This window comes from Teleopsis dalmanni, chromosome 2, assembly GCF_002237135.1.
Source record: "Teleopsis dalmanni isolate 2A chromosome 2, ASM223713v2, whole genome shotgun sequence".
Lineage (NCBI taxonomy): Eukaryota > Metazoa > Arthropoda > Insecta > Diptera > Diopsidae > Teleopsis > Teleopsis dalmanni.
Window position 1 is genome coordinate 206970151 of NC_051847.1, and position 9632 is coordinate 206979782.

General features: G+C 29.1%; 1 long non-coding RNA gene across 1 annotated transcript; it reads right to left on the reverse strand.

Moving 5' to 3' along the window:
- Positions 1 to 6667: 6667 nt before the first annotated feature.
- Positions 6668 to 8305, reverse strand: LOC119682133. The gene is made up of 5 exons (XR_005252563.1): positions 8239 to 8305; positions 8101 to 8184; positions 7442 to 7598; positions 7313 to 7375; positions 6668 to 7199 (listed from the first exon to the last, which is right to left on the reverse strand). It is a non-coding gene; the product is annotated as an uncharacterized LOC119682133 (long non-coding RNA).
- Positions 8306 to 9632: the final 1327 nt, after the last annotated feature.

Here is a 9632-nt window from a genome sequence, read left to right on the forward strand (position 1 = left end):
GAGATTGCTGGTGGGATATTTAACGGGTCACCATGTTAAGGTGATAACTTAACAAAATGGATCTATCAGAAGAGATAGCTTGTCGACTCCTCCGACAAGACTTCCAGTCACATTCTCTGTGACTACCCATACTTGATCTGGGCCACGAGAAGGTCGCTGGGTCGAGAATTACTCCTTCTGCCATTAGGAAGTCAAAGATGTCGGCCTGTTCGGTTAGGGTATGTTAAAGCACTGACTCTATTACCTTAACTCTTTTGAATTAAAACTAAAATATCACTTATGGAAGATTTCCGAATGAAATCAGAAGTATTTGGTCCATTATACGTAAACTGGTATATTGGAAAGACGTGCAGTCTCAATTGTCTAAATCGATGATCCTTAATGTTAATAATTGACCGTAACAGAGCAGAAAACTATCAATTATGGAAAGTATCACCTTAGCCCATTCCGCACTATCACGACGACTATCACGTCGTTAACGTGATAGTGCAAAATTTTCTTAAAATGTTCACTCTTACCAAAAGATTTGCTACATACGGTTTTAGAGCGTCTTCTAAAATTTGTTCATACGAGGCATTTACATTTATTTTGATGTCACAATTCAGTAACACTAACAAAAGCCATTGCAAACGCCAGTATTTAGTAACCATGTTTGATAATTATTTATATGTTAAATTTTTCGTAAAGTCCACCCTGCTAATTTTTCACTATTTTGATAATGACTAAAATGTGCTTCTTAATTTTATATATCAAATATAACTTAATATGAAATTTTAGATATTGATAATAAATAATTAATGACGATGACTATCATCTTAAGGCAAAATTTTTAAAATATTCACTCTTACCAAAAGATTTATTTCTGTATTCCTTCATGCGATTAAAGTTTTATAAAATATTCTCCCTAACGAATATGAATTGTTAATAACTCCTTATTAATTTCACTGACTCGATAGCCTGAGAGCTACGTATGTGCACTTTAAACATAATAAGGGAGTAATTTTTTTTAGTATTAAATGCAATACAATTAAAAGTACCACTTTAATATCTGTAGCCCTTAATCTGCAGAATAACTGCTTTTTTTTGTTTAATTAAAAATACATTCTTCCCGCATTTGCTCTAATTCTTATATAAAGTGCTTAATTGTGAAATTGACATAATTTCATATATTTTGCAGTAAAGTGGAAAAAATCTAAATGAAGAGACATTCTCGAAAATACATACCATATAGTTTGAAATTTTATGCACTGCTGTTTTATGCGCTAAAAAATTTCATATACACTTTTGCACCCTCTAATAATCCACTCAAGAATTGGCAATAAAAATGCAAAATACCTCAAGTGACGTTATTTCAATAGAATTTTCTTTGCATAAATAAATACGAAATGATTTGGGTGTAGAGCACTGCGTCACCTCAGTCTTCAGCCTTTCCCGAGTAAATTACAAGACTAGCAGGCGTTGCAGCTAATCACATATTTCGCACTGATGACAGCAGGTAAAGCTGTGAAGAAAATTTTGCAAAGACCCTTAAGTGGTGTTATGTATATACACTATAGTAATTTAAATAAATACTTGCATTGGTTCACTACTCAGGTTATGTAGGTATACTCGATTTGTTTGAAGAGTCAACTGATGATTATGACTTTAATATGAATAATACTGCAAAAATTTAGTTTAGTTAGCTGAAATACGGATATATATTCTGGAGACAATATTTGTTTCTATTTTTTTTTCAGATGTTAGTTTAATACAATAATAAGTTTTTTTCTTTTCTTTTTTAAGGAATCTAAGACAATTCCATAATTAAAGAAATGTAAAAAATTGGATAGATGGGGAAGTTCGGGTTGTATATGCATGGTATTAAGAGATCTTTTAGAGGTTTATTATAGGAAAGCAATATACTTGAGCTTCACAGGAATTGTTTCTGTAATAATAAGAAATTTTTTCTAAAAATATCTACAAAAGTTTTATAAAGAATTTTGTGAAAAATCATGTGGTTTTGAAACATTTGCGAAAATTTAATATAAATGTTTTCTAAATAGAAATATGAATAACATCTGCTTCATTGATGACTTCTCGTCGTATACATATTTACAATACTATTTTAAATACTATCTCTTATTGATTAAGGTAAACTAATTAGACAGTCTATATAGTACAAAAAGTTACGATGTTTGCAGTATTACGCTCCACTGGGAGACATTTTTTTTGTTAACTATATATTTAAATAGTAGTTTGAGGTACCGATGCAATAGACAATGGTAAATTTTATATTTATTTTATACTAAAATTTACATACTTAGTAAAATATGAGATCTGATTATATGGCTTCTACAACAACGCTGCTTTACGTCATAAATTTGTTTATAACAAAAAGTTTTGTTATTTCGATAGTTCTAGAGCATATTATATCTTTGGCAACATTACTGATGTTATTTACTGAGCTTTCTTCTAGCACACATTAATTCAAACACCTTACTAGTCGACACAGTTGAATTATCTTAAATTAAATAATATCAATGTTAGGTATAGCTCATCCAAATCAATATACCATCCTAATCGGTACTCATTACGAATAAGTGAGAAATCATTATTCTCGAATGTAGGAAAACATTTCCGTTTAAATGCTTTTAATACTTTCCCGTTTTTGCTGATAATTATCATTGTCTCTTAATTTCTGAAAAATTGAATATTTCATTCGAATCCTTCGTTATGCCCTAAAACAGTTTTTGTAAATGGAAACACAGTACTGTACTTTGCATGCGAACATTTTTCAACAACATATCAATAGTGTAAGTTCTTCAGTCACTATAATCGCTTGTCTTTTAAATAACTTTTTCATCAACTACTACTTAGTTGTAAGTAAGTTGTACACTTACTTAAAACAAGCTCTATCGCCCGAGTGTATGCAATAAAATTTTAACTTAATCACATTAGTTGATGTGATGTGATTTCGCTGAAAGGCAGCAATTCAATTTAGCTAAAGAAAAACTGTAGAAAAAAGCACAAATTTGCATTCTTAACGTTTTGGTTTCAGGGGGGGAAGAATTATACATACTTACAGATATATTTTTCATGTACGAGTTCATGACTTTGTCTGCAGATATAATTTTATATACTCGTGCATAACTAACAAAACATTTTTTTCAGCACTACTCTTACTTTTTATATGTATATTTTTTGCGCTGCTGTGTTGTGGCAACTATAAATTAAGCCACAAAATTTGTATTTCAATATTTATTTTTTTAGTTATTTTAATTTTTTCCGGTTTGTATGTGCCAGTACGCCTTGGCATTCGCTTGTTATGTTCACAAAGTTTTGCCAAGCTTTTTGCTCTGCATACGAAACTTACTTACTTATTTACTTACGTGCAACCATTACAGACAATTTGCATTTATTTCTTATTTGCTTGAAACAATTTTCTTTAAAATTATACACAAACTTAAGGCGAAACGAAGCGAAATATTAAAAAAGGTCGGGAAAATCAAAATTTAATGTGAAGAAAAATCGATTTAAAAATAATTTTCCTCGTGCTTATGTAGTTTAGGCTGAGAACTGAGAACTTGGCTTACTGTTTTCACTGCAATTGCTACTTCATTTTGTACTCCTTTGCTTGTTGGCTTGTTTTCTTGCCTTGGGCAAGTAACAATTTTTAAGGATATATTGTTTATTTTTATTCACATTTTTTTTTACTAATATTATTCGTGTTTTTTGTTATTTAATGCAGCTTGTGTCATAATGTCACCACATATACGCATGCAAAAAACAACAGACCCACACACTCGCTTCCATGGTACAAGAAATACCTGTACACTCATGACGTACACCGTAAACCATACATCGTACATGGTACACCGTATGCCGTACGCCGTGCATCGTTCTCTGTACATCGTACATCGTACATTGTACAGTGTAAAGTGTACACTGTATAGTGTATAGTGTACACTGCACACAAAAGAGTTATTATTTCGTTACGTTATTTCATATCCTTACGTTTGCATATTACTTACGCTGAAAATGTATCTCAAGAGTAAAAATGAAATCACGGTACCTTACGTCTGCTTTTTTATGTATATTTTTTTTGTTATATTTTTTTCTTGGTGGCGTATTTATTTTAAGCTTGCTGAAATCATTGTCGTTGTTAACCCTGTCAACTATTGTCGTCTCAAGTTTGCCAGCAAGTCATGTCATGTCAACAAATCCAATACACAAAGGACGCATGTCGTTCTTAAGCAAAACATTTTTTAAATTTGTTTTATTGTATTTCAAAGATACTTGTTTCGTAAGTTCAAACCATATCTTCATACTTTCACGTAAAAGTATTTAGATTTCAGTTATATATTTTGAATGTTATAGGAAATATAATTTTATGAATATTTATAGTTTAAAAATATTTTTAAATATTAATGTCGAACTATTTTATTATCGACATGAGATATTTTTATGTGATTAAATTGAGAGTAATATTTTGTTTTGCAAAATTGTATAAATCGTTCTGCAAATGAATATTTCAGATTGTGAAGATGTGGAATTAGAATCTATCAAATTATTTTTATGTTACCCTAGTCAATAAGTTTTTGAGTTATGTTATTATAACTTACTAAAAATGTTGATAAAACTTTTGAAAATATAATTTGCTCTTATTATGTGTACATAATATATAAAATAACGCGTTGAAGTATTAAATTAATAATTTCAAACCTCTTCAATGTAAAGTATATCTTGAGAGTCTATTTGTGTGTTAAGTGCCTTCTCTGCTTCGAACGGTGGCTAACATAATTGCTATATTTGTTTTATATACGATGTTATACATTTATCTAACCGATGTCGTAGATTATTAAGCCACAATATCCTTCCTTTAGTAAACTCACATATTCTTTCACAATTCTCACAATTCTACCTTCAATGATAAACTTAAGTAGATCGTATTTTTTACTGCATTTATATGTACCTGATCAAAATTTTCCGGTTTTAGTCATTGGACTGTTAAAAAAATTACTCTTTTATTATTAATGTGCAAAACTATTACCCAACTAATGACATATTCGATCCAACTGATGTTTTCGAATACTAATACTAAATTCGACTTCTATTGACAACTATTTGCTCATATAAATCACTAACGTCTATTTCCATTACTGCCACTGTCAGTAGAGGTCGAAATCTAATACCTCTATTGCTCAGTTACAAATTATTACATTTTAATATAATTTTCTATGATTTTCTGTAAGACTGTTTCTTGGGATTAATCGAAACAGATATTATGAAACGAGAGTCTTTACCTCTTAAAGGATTAACTGATTACTGCAAACATGATAAGTAAGGAGGATATCAAACTATTATTATTCATATTATTATTATTCAGACTACTATTAGATTATTATATGTTATTAATATATAATAGTCATATGCAAGCAGCTTTTACGAAAATATCTCCATCAAGTTTGAATCATTTGCCAATTTTTGTTCGCCACAAACGAACAATTCATCAACTGTTTTCCTTTCGTAAAGTCGTTTGCATATCGTAAACTGTAGCTTAAGAGCGAGTATATTTAGAGTAAATGGTATTTCTTAATAACTTTACTACTGATTTGACATTTGTGGTCGTGAAATGTAAAATCATTTACAGGAGTCAAATCTCGTTTCTTATTTTTGTTTTATGAACGATAAAAGTTCTTGAAAGCGTGTCTTTAATAAATATATTTCATTTACAGCTGCAAAGAGATTAAGGCACATTCTACAAAATATATCTTCATTAATAGTAATTTCTGGTTGCTCTTTAAGAGTTTTACATAGCGTTTTAACAAAAATAATTGCTCTCAGTTTGTATATACTATACACGAGAAAATGAGACATAATTTTATTTGTCACTGTCTAATTGCAGATGTGAGAGTAACTGGATAGGTCCCCCACTCCGGTCGCCGACTTTCTAAAAATTTAGGAAGACTGACAGCACAGTCTTGAAAGATTACTTTTATTTCAGTTAATCGTCGATAGTATTTACTAATGAGTTTAAGCAGGCCTTAGCGAGCTACGTGACTTCTTTCGAAATTTACAATCTGTTGTGTAAAAAAATATGGTATTAATGAATGCTTGAACCAATTCTCTTAGTGAGAGATTTCTAGATGGCAGATTATTTTTGAGACAGTAAATCGAGTTTTTTTTTCCATTAGAGATTCATTGTATAGTTTGCTTCCTGGGGTTTATTTACTTTTACTTTATTCAAATAAAAAGGAGGTTGTGATGGTTAGATCCGAAAGTAAAGTGATTCAAAATTATTTTTATCCTATGAATTCTGTGGTCTGTGATTATCATCCATTATCTTCCACAATTTCAAACACTTTCATTGGGGAAACGTTAGATCAGAAGGGTGACGCAAAAAATTTGTAATGTTAAGTTTTTCCGAGTACACACCTACAGCGTCAAGTAAACGTGCCGATTTGTTTTCTGCTATAATCGTAAACAATCAGATTTTATATAAAAAACCTTAGTATATAGAGCTTTTTATTTTAATTTTTATTTATAGAAATAACATTTGTTAGTATAACTCATAATTTTTTTAATAACTCTTAACAAAATAGAAGATTTTTTATAATTTGAAATTTGTTATTCAAATGTTATTAAAAATAATAACAATTAAAATTTTGTATTTGAATGCAATCAGGTGATCTACTTTGTATATATGTTTTTTATTGCAATATCCAAAAAGCGATCCACATAACATTCACTTAATTGTATGTTTTCTTTTAAATAAATGAATCCTCCTGGTTTTTCCATGATTGCCTTCAATTGCTTTACAGTGTGCTTATGGTATTCTGTGTTATCAGCATTCGCCATAAACCAACATGCATTCAACATTCTAATGGATTTCGCTACTTCAATACTTTCCAACCTCATTTTGAGTATAGTTCGATATCGGAAATTAAATTGCACGCTTTTTCGAAATGTGAAAATTGCAATCATGAAAACAATAACGCCAAGTAAAATCATTTCAGTTAGAAAATCATTACGCATCACATCAATGTATTTTACTATAGCAATTACCTCAGTATTCGGACTTACGCATTCATACGTTAGATAAATCCCCATACAAGTTAAGAAAATTATCCACGAGGCTCTGCTTCTCAATATCATGTTCTTGAACAAATCAAGAATTAAAGTATGCAGAAAGGCAGAGAAATGTGAAACCAGAAGAGAAACTAAAATTTAAAAAGAAAACATATTATAAATATAATATATATTTTATACTTTTAATATTTGTAATCTAAAAACCAGATATTTGTTCAGGAACTATAGATATAGATAAACTTACCGTACGTTAGGATATCCATTATAAAGCAAATATTCCGATTTACTAAAATTGAAGTTATGATTTCTACACATTAACAAAAAAAATAGTGTTATAATAGTATATGATATGGATGATTTAATATACGCTTACAATTTCAATAATTTATTGCAATTATTTCAGTTGATATTCCTTCTATTCTTTTTGGATCTAGTTTATGAGTTTTGCTGACAGAGAGCCTGTAAAGTCAGGATAAAAGAGCTGATGAAACTGATTTTACAGTTATAATTTTGTTTTTGATGTCCAATATCTAAAGTATAGATAGTAGGTTTTATTATTAAAATTAAAGAATCCATATTGAATAAAAAGTGGTGAGGTCAAACGTTTTAAATTTATAAAAATTTTACTTAATTATTGTTATAAACTTTTGATGAAAAAATCACTAATTTTTGAATTTTACCTACTTCTATAACAACTGACATAAACGACTAAAAAGACTTCTACAGTTACAACAATAACTGACATTTATAACAGTGAGCTCCGAAGTAATAAATATTTTCTACAAGTGCTTAAAATCCTTAAAAAAAATTTCAAATACCGGTCCAAAGTACATACCCATTGTATAGATATCGGAATAACTTATCTGTTTTCAACTATTTACGATATGGATGGCTTCGAAAAGGATTTAAAAACCAATTTAAATAACAAGCAAAATATCTTTTAGTAAGTATAGGAAGAGCTATATAAGTTATAATACTACTATTTGTTCAAAAATTTCTAGGTATAAAGACAGCAAGCTGAAACAAACTCACGGTTTTTACTCGACAAAGACTTCAGCAACGGTTACTACCGCTTCCGTTATCTAATTTTTTGGCTATAAGCCCCACTTTCCAACTCTAAAATTACAATTTATAAGCAATAGGAAACATCATTAATAGGATAATGCTTACCAATAGATTAAAGTTCTAGATAAATTATTACTTGAATAATATTAATTAAAATATTTGGAATATTTTGTCAGATTGTTATGTTCAAATAAATTTGACAGATTTTGTCATTGCAATATTGATCATTACTGAATCCATATAAGATTTTTTTTCTTATCAAAATTTATGCGATCATTGTATTTTAAAATAATTTAGTAAAAATTCAAAATAATACTTACTAAAGTAATTAAGTCATACGTTGAAATTGCCATTCTATATATGATTGTATTGTCCTACGAATTTAAAATCATGTCTCTTGCCAAAACAAACCGATTTAGTACAAACCTCCTAAATAGTTAGTGCTCAACTCAACTCAAATGTGTGTATTAAAAAAACAAAAAGTGGGTGTGAGTGAGTGTTAATAAAATGAAAGAAAAAGAGAGAGAGAAAAAAAAAATTAAATGAAGAGAATAATTTCAAAAATAAATATTAATGGTACTAATTAACAGCACTAAAAAGAAAATGTTTTAAGATTTTATAAAAAAATTCCCTAGAAAATGTCAACATAAAAATTATCAACACTACAAATAAAAAAACTGATAAGTTTGGAATGCGTCTCCCATTACATTACTTGCTTCATTAGTGATAGTGCTTGTTTCAGTAAATACTATTTCTTTTTCACTCTGTCATTTAGGTATCCAATATGTTATTACCAAGAATTTTTTTGTAGAAACTGTTAAGAAATCGGAGATGGACAATCAGTCAGACATTTATATAAATCTTGTGTTACTATATTTTAAGGACTTTTGTCATTTTTCAATGTTAAATTGGTAAAGGTATTGTATTGTGTTAACTTCTACAGTCGATCACTCTACCTATTTACCGACTGCGCTAACTTTCTCCCCTCACTTACTTACAAATTTGCCACAGATATAATTATCATCTAAATACTAAACCTTTTGACTTGAACTGGCCAATAAGTGGCATTTGTCCATTTTGTATTTCTGAGAGGTGGTTTTAGTAGGTTCCACTCTCGAACTGTAGTTTTCGGAGTATTGTAATCTTTATTAATAATCGACATTGAAGTTTCTCTCTCTCTCTTTCTCTCAGCAAACAACAGTTTACAAAAAGAGGATGACAACTGTACTTAAGCCAGCGTTGCCATATTTTTGAAATTATTACTTAAAACAGAAAATAATGTAGACATTTATAATTAATTATCAATATCTAACAGTACGTTTACACTATCGTAATTATTCCGTAAAGTGCAGCAATACTGTGTTTAATATCTTATAATCATATTGCAATTTAAATAATATTCTATAAAAAATATTTTATTGGATTTTTGATAATTTTTAATTTACTCTCACAAGGATCTTAAAAACAAAAATAAAAAGTGCTATTTCACATAAATTTTC